The following is a 15,032-nucleotide window of genomic DNA, read 5'->3' on the forward strand; positions in this document are numbered from 1 at the left end:
TCTTTTTAGATTTATGTTCTGGCCCCAAAGGGGTGTGGTTTCCCCCCAGCACAAGGTTGAATTTCTGGTTTTTCCAGTTCTGCCAAGCCAGCTTGCTCTCACAGGTAGTGCTCCTCCCCTTTCCTTCCAGGAGGAAGCCACTTTTACGGCCCCCATAATAAAACATTTGCCTGAGTCAGGACAGGGCTTTGTTCAATTTCCTGCAGAGCCCAGGTAATTCAATCAGAGAAGTGTCATATCCCTTTTGGTGGGAACAGCAAAAGGCAGCTAGGCCTGGGAACACAGCTGTTGTGCAAGTCTCAACTCCTGTCGGGGGTAGCTGGTGGGCAGAATTCAGTTTCATTAAGCCAGGTTTCAGATAAAATGTCACTTTTTGTTCCCCAGTTTAAGTCAAGACAATTTTTACATATGCAGCTAGAATGCTGATTTTTTAGTTCAAAACTATGACATTTTAACAGTGACAAACTATGTGGCAGTCACAAGTCTGTCCCTCAGTTTATTTACACATTTCGATTTTTGGTAATTTTAAATCCAGTTTCAGTTTAAGCCGCTGCAGACCTGCAGAGCTCAGCCAGTCTTGTTATAAACCTTCAAGTCACTTCAGAATATAACTTTACATTGTATCCACCTCTTAGTAAGTCTTTCTTTGGCCTGCTTTGGGTTCATTTATTCAGTTTTACCCAAATGTCTGGTGTTGTTTTAAAACGCCGGCTTTCTGATAGTGGTGAGTACTGGTAATGCAACCATTTTTGGGATTTAAGAAATGAATTCCCCACAGTTCTAGGTTGCTTTTGGCAATCAGCATTGCCATTCCCAATGGTTTCAGGCTACTGTGTGGGTAGTCCAATGGTGGTTTTAGGCAGTGCCCTATTGTGCCCATAACATCGGCAAAAATGGGTGGCAGCCTATTCTTCATGCATTTCCCTGGGCATTTTCTGGTGTCATGATGTTTTCAATGCCAGTACTGCACAGTTTTTGTGGTAGGGCTCGGATGCATGGGTAAAAACATCCCACAAGCCCCCCTCTTGCGATGGCCATTCTGTTTCACTGATGGAACTCGCAAGATCTGGGATGTTTCCCTCATCTTCTTCCGGTAGATGGCACAGTTCTGCATCTTTTCCTCCATCCGGTACTGATCGATCGGTTCTCCTCGCCGGTCCTGATGGGAAGATTGGGCGGTACCCCGGGCCCCTTGCGTCTCTGCTCCCGGTCTCCGGATCGTCCTCCCTGGCCAGTCTCAAGGTTTTCTTTCTCCTAGGACGACAAAGGAAGAGCGGCAATACCTATTCATAGACATTTTTCCCCCACCATTGATATAGTGGGGTGGCATATAAATTTATAGTCAAAACATATGAACATGCACATTTCTTTTTGCATTCAAAAACGAAAACACCCACATTGAGAAATTCAGAATTTGATAGGCGATGTATAGCATATTTTAAGTTAGAACTGAATTAATCTGAGACAGTACCCTCTAGGATTCCAGAGGATTCCTCCAGTTGTTGCAGAGTGTGCCTGGGATAGCAACACTTCAACTGGTTAATGTAGACCCACTTGTCTTCCCCCTCTGCCAAACCGCCTTTGGGGATGCGGATCTTGTAGGCCACAGGGGAGATCTTGTCTATAATCTCAAAGGTCCCTTCCATGTAGGCAAAAATTTTCGCTGTTTGGCCTGGTTCCTTTGGAAATTGTATAGATAGACCCGGTCTCCCACCTGATATTCCTTCCTGGAAGTTTTCAGGTCATAGTGGGTCTTCATACTCTCGGCTGATCTTTCTAGATTCCGCTGAGCATAGGCAAGAGCATGTTGAAGGTGTTTCCTTAAATTCTCCACATACTCATGAGTTGTGGAGGCATTTATCAACGTTTGCTCTTGGGTTCTGTAGAGCAAATGCTGAGGAAGCACCATCTTGCGCCCAGTCATCAACTCAAATGGTGACATTTTGGTTGCAGATGAAGGGGTAGATCTGATGGCCATTAGGACCAGAGGTAATCAGATATCCCAACTTGGCCCAGAATCTGCCACAAACTTCTTTAATATGCTCACAATGGTTCGGTTGTATCTCTCCACTGCTCCAGAAAAAGCTGGCCTTAAAGCAATATGCAACTTCCTTTTGACCCCCAGTATCTCCCACATCTTTGTCATTACTTCACTGGTGAAGTGGCTACCTCTGTCTGACTCAATCCTTTGAGGTAGACCAAAACGGGAAAAGATGTGGTTAATCATCAAGGCAGCTGCCGTTTCTGCCTTGCAGTTTGGGGCTGGGAGACATTCCACCCACTTGGTAAACAAGCATGTCACAGTAAACATATACTTATTCCCCCTAGCAGAGCGAATCACGGGGCCTACAAAGTCGATTTGCAAATCTGACCATGGCAGTGTCATCCCCCTCTTTTGGAGGGATGCACGGTGCGTGAGGGATGATGGCTGAAATTGTGCACACACAAGACACCCCTTCAAGTATTGGTCAAGGTCCTGCCCCATGTGTGGCCAGTATGCAACCTCTCTTAAGATTTCCAGTGTTGTGTGAAACCCCCTATGACCGGCGGTGGCCGCATCATGGGCGTGACTTAACATCAGGCTTCGGAATGAGGTAGGAACCACCCACTGATCGTGGCTAGCTTTGGATTTCCTTACCAGCACACCGTCTTGGATTCGGAACATTTTTGGACATTTCATCAACACTCTTAGGTCCTCTTTCCCAATGTAATCGGTATCCGTCAGGGGAAAGTTCTCAGGGTCCTCAAGGTGTTGGTAAAACTTACCAATAATTGGATCCCCCTTCTGAGCTGTAATCAAATCAGCATCAGGGGTCTCCTTGCTCCATTGGGCAGTTGACAGATCATTGTGAGCATTTGTCTGGGACCTAGTGATAGCAGTGACCTGGATTTCCCCCAACAGGGACTCAATCTCAATTAGATCCCCTTGGACGGCCCCGGTTTTGGCCAGCTGATCAGCTAAGTCATTTCCAGTTTTGTCTGGTCCCTCTACTTTGGAATGACCCTTGATTTTTTTCCAGTAGATGGTCATCCCATTCGATGTGACCAGATCATCAATGTTTTGGATCAACTTCCCATGTTTCAAGGGTTTGTTGTTAGCACATAACATGCCTCTGGTTTTCCAATTAACCAGGTGGTCCACGAACCCGTTCCGTACATAATCCGAATCTGTGATTATGACCAGTTCGTAGAGTTGATGCTGGACAGCAGTGAGGATGGCCTGATGCACAGCCATCAATTCTGCCACCTGACTACTTCAGGGACCAATTTTGTATCCAGCGGAGGGTTCTGGGGACTCATTCACCCATGCATTCCCTACGCCGGCCACCAGTTCTTTTTCCCCGTTGTTGTCAACATGGTAAGAGCATCCATCCAAATAGACAGTGGGCATTCCCTCACACTTGTCTTCTTCAAAGACTTTGTGTGGGGAATTAAGGTATGCCTCCGTGTTGTCCTTGATCTTTAGACTTTCGTCCTCGAGACAGTTTTCTCTGGCACAATCATGCAAGTCAGCCAGACCTTGCGCGAGGGGACTCTTCTTGTTTTGGCCATATCTGACCTCCACAGGAAAGCCTTGCATTGACAGAATCCAGGAAGTAATTCGGGAATTACTCACATTCCCGGCCCGGACTCTGTCACTTTGGAGATATTGCAGAGGCTGGTGTGGAGTCTCCACTATGATATGTTCGCCCTGGATAAACGGGCGGTAATTCCTCAATGCCCACACCGTTGCCAGGAGTGCCTTCTCACAATCGTTTAATTTTTCCTCCACAGAGGATAAAGTTTTGCTCGCATAGGAGATTACTTTATTGACCTTGTCATGCTTTTGGTATAATACTGCCGTCAAGCACGTATTAGAGAACCCTGTCTCCAGGAAGAACTCCTTGTTTCTGACAGGGTAAGCTAGGCAGGGCGCTTGTGAGAGGCTTCTTTTGAGTTGTCTTACTGCCTCGGCTTGTTCTGGACCCCATTCCCACTTGCCCCCCCCCCCCCTTCAGGAGATGAATCAGGGGTCTGGTGATCTCTGCGTAGCCCTCAATGAACTTTCTGCTGTAATTAGTCAGTCCAAGGAGGCTCCTTAGTTCCCGCAGAGTTGTGGGGTCTTTCAGTTTTTGGAGTGCTTCCACCTTCTTTTCCTGGGGACAGAGACCATGAGGAGTAATCTCATGCCCTAAGAAATTAACACGGGTCTACACCACTGTGCTTTCTGAAAGGAAAGTTTTGCTCCGGCGGCCCTCAACTGGGTCAGAACATAACGGATCTCCGCTATGTGTTCCTCCACAGATGAACTTTTGATGAGGACATCATCTACATAAGCCAGGTTACCCCTCGCACCCAGGTCGGGCATGGCCTTATGTAGGAAAATGTTGAATTCATTGCCGGAGTTGAGGTATCCGAAGGGAGTCCGGGTCCATGTATACTGCTGGCCCCCAAAGGTAAAAGCCAGCTTGTATTGGTCCTCCCTACTGACCGGCACAGTCCAGTATCCATTGGTCAGGTCTATTGCAGTGAATACCTGTGACCCCTGGATCTGGGCCAGCCCTTGGTCACTGTAGGGCAGGGGCCATCGGGAAGTATGGACCCGTTTGTTGAGCTCCCTGAGGTCGGCGCAGAGTCTCCACTGGCCGTTTGGCTTCAATATTCCCAGCACCGGATTATTGAAGGTGCTGTGAACTGGACGGATTATTCCCCGGGACTCCAGGTTCTTAATTATTTCAGTAAGGGACTCCATTGATGCGAGAGGCAAGCGATATTGCTTCACAAACACTGGAGTCATTCCAGGGTCCGTGGGAATTGTTGTTGTGTGGATGTCGGTGCGGCCACAGTCATATGAGTCTACCGCAAAGAGATCTTGGAAATCCAAGAAAACTTGTTTCAACTTTTGCTTTTGTTCCAGAGTCACACAGGCATCAGCTAGGTTGACTCTCTCTTCCACCATCTGCCTGAAGCCTGGAAAGACTTCTGGTTTGGCTATCTCAGCGGCCTCCTCCAGCTGGGTGGAGAAGTCCCTGGTCAGAGTGCTGATTTGGACTGGAGGCCTCAGGTGGGAAAGGCAACCCTCATGGACCTGGAAAATCACCTCATCCCTCCTGAAGTCACAAGTCACATTTTCCTTACCATAGGGGCAGGAAGTGTACACCAGGAAGTTCGCCCCATGCCGGCTAAAAATCCTGTCTGGTGTTGTATTGTCATCACTGTCACTGTCAAAACAGTCCTTGGGGATTGGTCCTAACAGTTCATTTCCTAAATCGATGGAAAAATGTCGGTCATCAACCGCCATTCCAATAATGGTGCCTGCGGCTAGAGTAATACTCTTTAAGTCGCTGTTATCCACCTCTATTAGAATGGTGTCATGTTATATGTTGACTAATGGAGTTGGGTTTACCCCCAACCCTTGCTGTTGGAGAGAAGCGTTTAGATGTATGTAAGCATCATGGTTTTTCAAATGTTGTCCTCTTTTAACTTTCACTTCCAGGGAGAATTGTCGGGTCCTTTCTGGGATGGTGACTTCCTCTTTGATCTGAATCTCAACTGCATAAGGTAGCAATTGAGCTGACCTAAATGCTTTTTCTGGATCATCAAAGCCCATGGGATTATCCGCTAATCGGGACCAAGCTTTGAAGTTTATTAGGTCCAAACTAATGGCAAAGCGATTGAGAATGTCACTGCCTAAGTAAAAAGCGGCAGTGACGTCTCGCACTACCCAACAATTGTGGACTATGCTCTTGTTGCCAATGGAGATTTTGAGCATACACCTGCTTGGCAGGAGATGTTTGGAATTGGGTGCTTCCAGGTCCATTTCCCATTTGTCTATCAGTTTGAATGTGGGAATGGCTGGATCTTTTGGGAGTTGGCGGAACATGGCTTCGCTGATGAAGCTCTTACCGTTGTTCACACACACTCGAGCGAGAACAGAGTCCTTCCCATCATTTAACTGAACAGGGATGAACAACTGCTCTCCAATTTTCTGAATATCAGCCAGGCTCTGAGCTGATTTCACATCTTTCTGGACTATAGGAGTGGGAGTTTCTGATTGTGGATTAGTAAAGAATTTCAAAGTGTTTCCTTCCAGCGTGGAGTACCACTTTAAACTGGAAGGAAGGTTGATTTTCAGAAATAGAGAGGACCCCCCATCACCAGTCTGTTGCCCTACTGCTATAACTGTCACGTCTGGAGTTTGGTTGTTCTGGAAGTGAAATTCTACTTGGTCAGATTTTTGTTCAACCATGTGGCAGGTGCCGTTTAAACTAACATGGTTGACACTCTGTTTTAATTTTATTGGTCGGCTAGTCTGGGTCCAGAGGACCTTGTTTACACAATCTATTAGAGGTGACAACCTTCTCAGGAGGTCATTCCCTAGTAAACAAGGGGTGCCCTCTGGAGTCACTACTATGACTGGGTGTTTCAACTTGTGTCGCCCAATTTTAATGTCCAAATCTGCCGTCCCCTCGACGGGAATTTCCTTCCCGTCAAAGTTCTGGAGTTGTCCAGGAAGTGAGGTGAGAGGAATTTGGTAATTCCCTCCCCTTCCTGCATTCAGTTCATCAAAGGCCCTTCTGGACAGAAGGGTAGCTTGAGATCCCGTGTCCACCAGCGCTGAAATCGTACCCTGCCCCTGTACTTGTACCGGGGCATAATATCTTCCCTCCTTCTCCTCAAGGGGGCACAGATAATGCACATTTTTGGACAACTGGTGGGCTAACTTTCTGGTTTTGGACATTGCAAGAGAAGAAATTTGGGCAGAATTCTGTGGAGAGCCTTGGGAATCTGAAAGAAAAAGTTGGCAACTGGAGATCAGAGCCATTGTGGGTTCCCCTGGTTCCGGTTCTGGGTCGCCCCCCCTTTTTGGAGGCAGTCATCAGGATGGGTTTGAACCAGGGGATTTTGGTATTGTGGGTTCTGGGATGAGATGATGGGCGGCGGTAGCTCAGTCTCCATATCTCCCCAGTCTGAATTGACATCCCTTGGGACCCATTTTTCCTTGGGAGGAGTTCCCCCATCTCTGAAGGAGAAGATCCTTTTCCCAGGATCTTCTGAGGATCCCTCTCCCTCAAATTGGAAGACCTGAACCTCCTCCACAAAGTGGGTCTGTTTGGGTCCTTTGTTTCTCCTACCTCCTCTCTGCTCCTTGGGTGGCAGACTTTCAGGGGTAGGAGATTTTGTTTCCGGTTCCTGGTTTTCCAGGGGCTGTTTACAAGTTGGGAAGAAAGCTTCCTGCAAGGCTTTACACCCCCCTTCCCCTTGTGCCTCCTCCCTGGGAACCGGTGTGTTATCGGGGTGCTGCCCCCGTCATTGTTCTGGAGCACCAGGTCCAGAGTTTGGGGCATTCTGCGGTGGCACGCTCATCTGAGGGTTCTTTTGAGCCCTCAGTATGTGACCCAGATCCCGTGCCATATTTTGGACCTGGCGCTCTAACTGGGAAACCCGCTCAGGCTGATACGGGGCTCTATTTTCTCCCCTGGGCTGATCCCGGGAAGGGTAGCTATCCCTTCTCTGGTAGTACCCCTGGTTGGGAAGATTTTGGTACCCCTCCACCCTTGGCCTCCCCTCTCCCGGATTAGGTTGTCTGGGCTCAGGGAATTGGGGAAAGAAGGATGGATGATTTTGGGGTTGGAAGTTGGGTGGATACCTGGGGAAAAAGTTCTGCCCAGGATTTGGAGACTTTCTGCCCTCCTGTGGGAAGTTGGGAGGGAAGTTCCCTGGGTTAGGTGCTTGGCCGGATCCCCCCCCTTGGGCTGGAGGAGTCCACACATAACCCAGGATTGGTCGGTTTCCCTTGTAACGGGGACTTACATAGTTAGGAGAGCGAGGGACCTCATTTGTGGGACTACCTCTTTCACTCCCTGTCTGTGACTGGCCCGAGGACCTTCTGGGCCTAGCATTATTAGGTGCAGGTAGGTTTTTAGGCCCCCCCATCTCCAAATCCAAAACGGGGGCAACCTTTACCTCTGCCACCTTGGCAGCAGCAGGGGTGCTGTTGGTTTTGGGGTTTTTGGGCTGGTTTTTGTTTTCCACCGGTTTCTGCACCTCGTAGATGCGGGTGGCTTGTTCAATGACCCATTCTAAAGATCTTTTCTCATGAAAATCTCTCACAAGCTGGGTCATTATGTATTTGGGCAAGGCATGGAAAAAAGTATTAACAAATTCTCTGCTGTCTGTGCGCACCCTTCTGGTGGTCTGCGCAAAGGCACGTTTCAGTTCTTGCACGAATTCTTGTGGGGCCTGATCCTCCCCACATTGCAAATTGTAGGCTGCCTTGCGAGCCTCTTGAGGATTTCTGTGAACAGAAAAATGTTTCAAGATGGCTGCCTTATAGGTGGACCATCTTAAATGATTTTGGTCCTCCAGCCCCGCAAAGAAACTGGAGTATTCTGGGGAGAATGTCCATTTAACGTACTGGATGCAGCTACTGCTGTCCTTCAAATGGAAAGTCTCCATCATTTGCTCATAGAGCTCCAAGTGTTCCCATACGGAATACTTGGCGTTCTTATGATAAGGCGTGATAACACTCCTTATTGCCTTTATTTGCTTCAATGGGTCCTTAAGCAAGGCCCTTTTTGCCTTATTGGCCTTTTTGGTTCGGGTAACCCTTGTCCATTCATCCTCTGACTCAGAGGCACTGCTCTCAGAGGTTCCTGTCTACTCTTCCAGGTTTTCCCGGATTCTGCGAGCCTGGGAGTGGCTGGCAGAATGTGGGGACCTGGTCTCCTGTGTCCTGCACCGTTCAGAGGAGTCTTCAGATTCCTCCTTGCTGCCAGGATTTGATGGGTACCCCCCCACTGACCTAACTGGGCAGAGGTTTTCAGGATGCCCTTAATGGGCCTACTCTCCTGGGGTTCCCCACTAAATTGCACTGTGCTTGGGTGCCCATACCCGGATGCCCGCCCATCCATTCCTGGGAGGTACTGGCCTATGAGCCCCCTGCTTCTGGCTGGATAGTAATCTGCCATCCCTGTGGCCCGGTGCTCATGTGCGCCAGGGGACATGGGGGTGGCAGAGTCCAGGGACTGAGAGAGATAAAGGCCTCTGGTACTAGGGCTCCTGAGGTTATGCTCAGGAGTTTCCCTTTCCCAGCGAACTTGGTCTCTATCCGCCCCTGCTCCCTGTTGCAATGCAAGAGCCTGCGCCTTCAGTTCCTCAGTTAAGGCCTTACTAGACTCTATCAGTCTCTCCTGCATCGCTACCTGTTGTTGGAGCCTATCATTGTGCTGGCAGAGAGCCTCATTCTCTCTCTGCGTTTCCTGATTGGTCCTGGAGCACTGGGCCAGTCTTTGCTGCAGGAGGGTTACCTCCTGAGCTGTATCCCTATTGGCCTGCTCCTGTCTTGCCAGAGCATCCTCCACCCTCCTGGTGTGCTCTAGCAAGTCCTGGTGTTCTTTTTGGAGGTCACCCAGTCCCTGGTGTGCCAGGTGATTTTCTTCCATTTTTCCTCTTAAGTGGCAGACTCCCTGGCCTAAGGTGTCCCTTTCCTGACCAAGAGCTTGAATTTGTGACGCCAGGTCGTCCCTTTGCCTTTGGAAGGCACCAGCTTTCTGGCGCTCCTGATCAAACTCTGCCTGGGTATCCAGGTCTTTCAGGATCAGTTTATTGCTCTCCTCTTTCTCTCTGTCTAGTTGGATTTGCAGGGTGGCTACCTGCTCTGTGCATGCCCTGTTGAAATTGATCTGTTGCTCCAGCTTTTTCTGGCTCTGCAGTAGGGAGTCCAAACTGTCTAGGTGTTCCTTCTGCAAGGCCAGAATTCTGGTATCCTGGTCAGCCTTTTCCTGTTGCAGGATATCCATATCCTTCTTTATTTTAATGATGTGCTGTCTACTCTCATTTTCGGACTCCTGGCTTCCCTGCAGCCTCTGCTCAGAAGAGACCAGGTCAGATTGGACCTTCTCTAACACCATCTGTCGCTTATTCGCCAGATCTTGGCTTTCAGTACATTTATCCTGCATGTCTCCCATATATAGGTACAGGTATGCCGCTATCCTAACCATCTTGTCTTGTTCATCCTTAGCTTTAGGAGCCATGTATAGTTCACTCAGGGCCACATGTAAGGGACCCTGATCTCTCCATATATCTGACCCTGTTTCAGTGACCTGTTGCGTGATGGCCTGCAACCAGACCATGCGGTCCTGGTGAGTCCACTCACCTCTCACAAATATCTTATGTAAGAAGTGCTCTCTGGCTATTTTCATGTCTACTAAGGTCGTCATTCTAGAGATTGGTCTCTGTCCTGACTTACAGAAATTTGTATTTTATTTTTGCAAAACAGACCTTTTTCTTAGAGCGTTCCTTTGAGGAGTGCTTTACAGCGTAACACAGCGTGGTGATCCGACCGGATATGTGTATCTGGTCAGCTGGCACACTGTATTAATCTGCACAAATGGTAAATCTAACCCACAATATCCCGGCTCGAGCCCCCACTTTGTAAGAGGATTCAATTCAATACTACAGCTAAGTCAACGCCTCGTCTGGAATACTGAATGAAAACCCTTATTGATATAACTTTATGTCCAGTTCATGAGTTCTGGATGACTACCCCTGTATAACACCCCTCTCTTGGAATCCCCCTGATCCCACTGAGCCAAGAAGTAGTTCTGTTTTGCAAGTTTAAACGGTTTATTTGATAATTTAAACAATATATATATATCACACTTTATAATAAATTAATAATTGAATATCACACTTAATCTGAGCAGTAGTCAATAATGGATAGTCCGGCACTAGCACACTTCTTTATAATCAATGATGAGTGGTTATAGGATGGATACGATAGCAACAATACTCTTATGGTTTCAAATGGATGCAATGTGGAATGAAATGCAGCACAGAAAATAACTTGATAGGATTTCAGCAAAAGACAAGGTAATCACTTTCTTGGACAATTCACTCCCCCCCCCCCCTTTATGCAATGCAAGGAAATGGAAGGAAAGCACACAGTTCTCAGAAATGCAATCAAATGTAATTCTGTTCCCCCCCCCAGCAAGCTTAGAGGAAAACAGGTCGGAGTTTTAAACACAGGCCCAAAATGCTTTTATATGTGCTGGCAATGAAGTGAAAAATATGCTAAAATGCTTTTAATTCCCTCTAGAGGTTCAGGGTGAGTGGTATCTAGTTAATATTAGTCCAGGCTCACTCTAGCAATGATTCAGGGATGGTTCTTAAGAGGCAAACGAATTTTTAGCAAGGAAAGCAAGGAAGCTGCTGTTTTCACACGTGGCTGGATTTTTAACCAAATCGCAAATCGCGGTAAAATTCGCGAGTGCGAGAATCGTGATTACGGCAAAAGTATAAGGAGTAGGAAGTCCGTTCTAGGCTTGTTGGAAAGGTAAGATTCTAAGCTTAACGTTAAACCAAGTTCCTAGCACACACGGTTCCAGAGTTATGAACGATTTTGTGAAGGTTGTTTTTCGGATTTGAAATTTTAAAAGTTCAAAGCGACAGGTTACAGCTTTTAGGCAGTTCTGGTTAGATTAAAATAGATTGAATTATATTATTTTAACTAAGAGATTGGTTCTGCACAGTTCTGCTAGGTACTCACAATATATTTTTGAATTAGGCCTCGCCACGGATCTGGTCAGGTTTTGGACTGGACTCCGGTCTGGTCTGGGTCTCTTCACAGTGACCTGGGTCAGCTCTCTGGTTCTGCTAACAGCGGTCTGGGTCAGCTCTGCTCTGCTGGTCTAGCCTCTCTGGATTCTGGATACTGCTCTGCTTTCTAGGTACTGCTACAGGTTCTGGAGATTGATGGATTTGAAGTCTGGATCTCTGGATGTGAAGTCGTCGATCAGCATGCTCCGCAGCAAATGGAATTGAATGTCTCTATCTGTCCTGACTGTCTGCTTTTATGTGTTTTGAAAGTGGATGTGTGTGCAGCATCACTAGCCAGCCCCTCTTTCAACTTGTCATTGGCCCAATTCTCCCCTCTCCCATGATTGGGGAAGGAACTGTGAGTCAGAGTGATGCTGTAGGTTTTATGGGTCAGGGGATCCTCCTCTGGTCAGTTTGCCCACAAATCTATATTTGATTCAAAATGCACATTTCTCAAATACATAGTGGTTTGTCATTGCATGTACATATTACCTATCACATGAGGTAGTCTCTGTCCCAAATCTGCTCTTCCTAGGAGCTTGGGTTCGAAAATGGCAACATATTTCACTTTTTAGTCGGGTTACCAATATTGGATTTTTCCCCGCATTTACACAGATGTGCCCATGGTGTGTGGGCATTAGGTGGTGGAGTGTCAGATTTTTAACATACATACATTTAGAGTAATATCCTCTTTTCTGCTAAAACCCCCCTGAACATACCACCGGGTCCTACCACGTCTTCAAATGTGCACAGAAAAATCACAAGAATAATGATATCACTTATAAAATTTTCACAAGTCCGCTCTATGAATGATCCATCTTTTTAGATTTATGTTCTGGCCCCAAAGGGGTGTGGTTTCCTCCCAGCACAAGGTTGAATTTCTGGTTTTTCCAGTTCTGCCAAGCCAGCTTGCTCTCACAGGCAGTGCTCCTCCCCTTTCCTTCCAGGAGGAAGCCACTTTTACGGCCCCCATAATAAAACATTTGCCTGAGTCAGGACAGGGCTTTGTTCAATTTCCTGCAGAGCCCAGGTAATTCAATCAGAGAAGTGTCATATCCCTTTTGGTGGGAACAGCAAAAGGCAGCTAGGCCTGGGAACACAGCTGTTGTGCAAGTCTCAACTCCTGTCGGGGGTAGCTGGTGGGCAGAATTCAGTTTCATTAAGCCAGGTTTCAGATAAAATGTCACTTTTTGTTCCCCAGTTTAAGTCAAGACAATTTTTACATATGCAGCTAGAATGCTGATTCTAAGTTCAAAACTATGACATTTTAACAGTGACAAACTATGTGGCAGTCACAAGTCTGTCCCTCAGTTTATTTACACATTTCGATTTTTGGTAATTTTAAATCCAGTTTCAGTTTAAGCCGCTGCAGACCTGCAGAGCTCAGCCAGTCTTGTTATAAACCTTCAAGTCACTTCAGAATATAACTTTACATTGTATCCACCTCTTAGTAAGTCTTTCTTTGGCCTGCTTTGGGTTCATTTATTCAGTTTTACCCAAATGTCTGGTGTTGTTTTAAAACGCCGGCTTTCTGATAGTGGTGAGTACTGGTAATGCAACCATTTTTGGGATTTAAGAAATGAATTCCCCACAGTTCTAGGTTGCTTTTGGCAATCAGCATTGCCATTCCCAATGGTTTCAGGCTACTGTGTGGGTAGTCCAATGGTGGTTTTAGGCAGTGCCCTTCTGTGCCCATAACATCGGCAAAAATGGGTGGCAGCCTATTCTTCATGCATTTCCCTGGGCATTTTCTGGGAAGCTCTGGCCATCATGATGTTTTCAATGCCAGTACTGCACAGTTTTTGTGGTAGGGCTCGGATGCATGGGTAAAAACATCCCACAACCACCTTTTTCATCAGACCCAGAAACACTCGCAACAACCTATGATGTTGCCATTAAAGCAGCTATCAACTCCATTGCCCCTCTCAAACCTCGCAAATCCAAACCCACTACCCACTCCAACTCTTGGTTCACCCCTGACCTCCTCACACTCCGAAATGAGAAAAAAGCCGCACTCACACAGTGGCAAACGTCCCACTCTGAAAAAGACAAGATGATCGTTAAAGCCCTATCCACCAAATACAAAAAGGCAATCACCCAAGCAAAGGCCAAATCCTTTGAATACAGAATCTCGGAAGCCCAATCTAGCACAAAAGAAATCTTCGCCATTTTCAGGGAGCTCGAGACACCCACTCCCACCCCCCAGAATTTCATCAAAGACAAAGACTGGTGTGATGAAATACAAACGGCCATGCTAACCAAATTAAGCCTCCTCAAAAACAAAATACTAGCCACTAAACAAGCCTTACCCAATAAGCATATCCCCTTCCCACCACCTGCCCCGGATCCCCCCCTACCCTTCTCCTTCAAACCCATTCAGGAAAAAGACATCATCAACATAATGAGGAACATCAAACCCTCTAACTGCAAAGGCGATGCATGCCCAGCCTCCATTATCAAAGACTGCACAGAAGCGCTAGCTCCCTTCCTAACAGCCTTTGTGAATGCCTCCTTGACCACAGGGAAAGTCCCCCCCTCCCTCAAGGAAGCTTGGGAACGCCCTCTTTTGAAAAAGCCAACTCTCGATCCCACCTCACCCAACAATTACAGACCCATCACCACTGTCCCATTCCTCCTCAAAATACTGGACAAAGCAGCCTACCTGCAGGTCCAGCGCTTCATTGAAGAGAACAAACTCCTTGGACTCCGCCAATCTGGCTTCCGCCCCAGACACGGGACCGAAACCGCCCTACTTGACCTGAAAAACCAGATGGACGATGCTAGAGACTTGGGTAAACCAGCACTTCTCCTACTCCTTGACCTATCCGCGGCCTTCGACCTCGTGGATCATAGTGTCTTATGCCACCACCTTTCCTCCACTGCCAAATTCTCCCCAGAGGCCACAGCCTGGATCACCTCTTTCTTACAAGACAGAACCATGCACGTATTCTCTGACCTAGCCGCCGCATCACCAACCATTATACTTTGTGGTGTACCCCAAGGCTCCTGTCTCTCCCCCACCCTATACAACATCTTCACACGACCCCTCTTCCTCATCCTCGACGCTATGGGCATATCCTACAACAACTACGCCGACGACACGCAGATCCTCCTCACTCTCACAGGGAACTATGACACTGACTCCCTGACCCTCAACAACCTCTACAACACCATCCAAGCCTGGATGGCAGACAACAGTCTATGCCTCAACTCTGACAAGACAGAACTCCTACTGGTAGGTTCCCCCGACACACTAAAAAATCTAGATGCCCAATTCAGCCACTTCACCATTGACTCCATTAAAATTCCGGTCTCCGACTCTGTCAAAACTCTGGGAGTCTACCTGGACTCCAGCCTATCCATGGATAGACAAGTCAGCGCAATAGCCTCAGCAGCTGCATATCATGCCAAACTTATCAACGCAGTCAGACCCTTTCTCTCCAAAGAGAACT

This window comes from Ambystoma mexicanum, chromosome 5q (assembly GCF_040938575.1).
Source record: "Ambystoma mexicanum isolate Mex_15411 chromosome 5q, UKY_AmexF1_1, whole genome shotgun sequence".
NCBI classification, from domain to species: Eukaryota; Metazoa; Chordata; class Amphibia; order Caudata; family Ambystomatidae; genus Ambystoma; species Ambystoma mexicanum.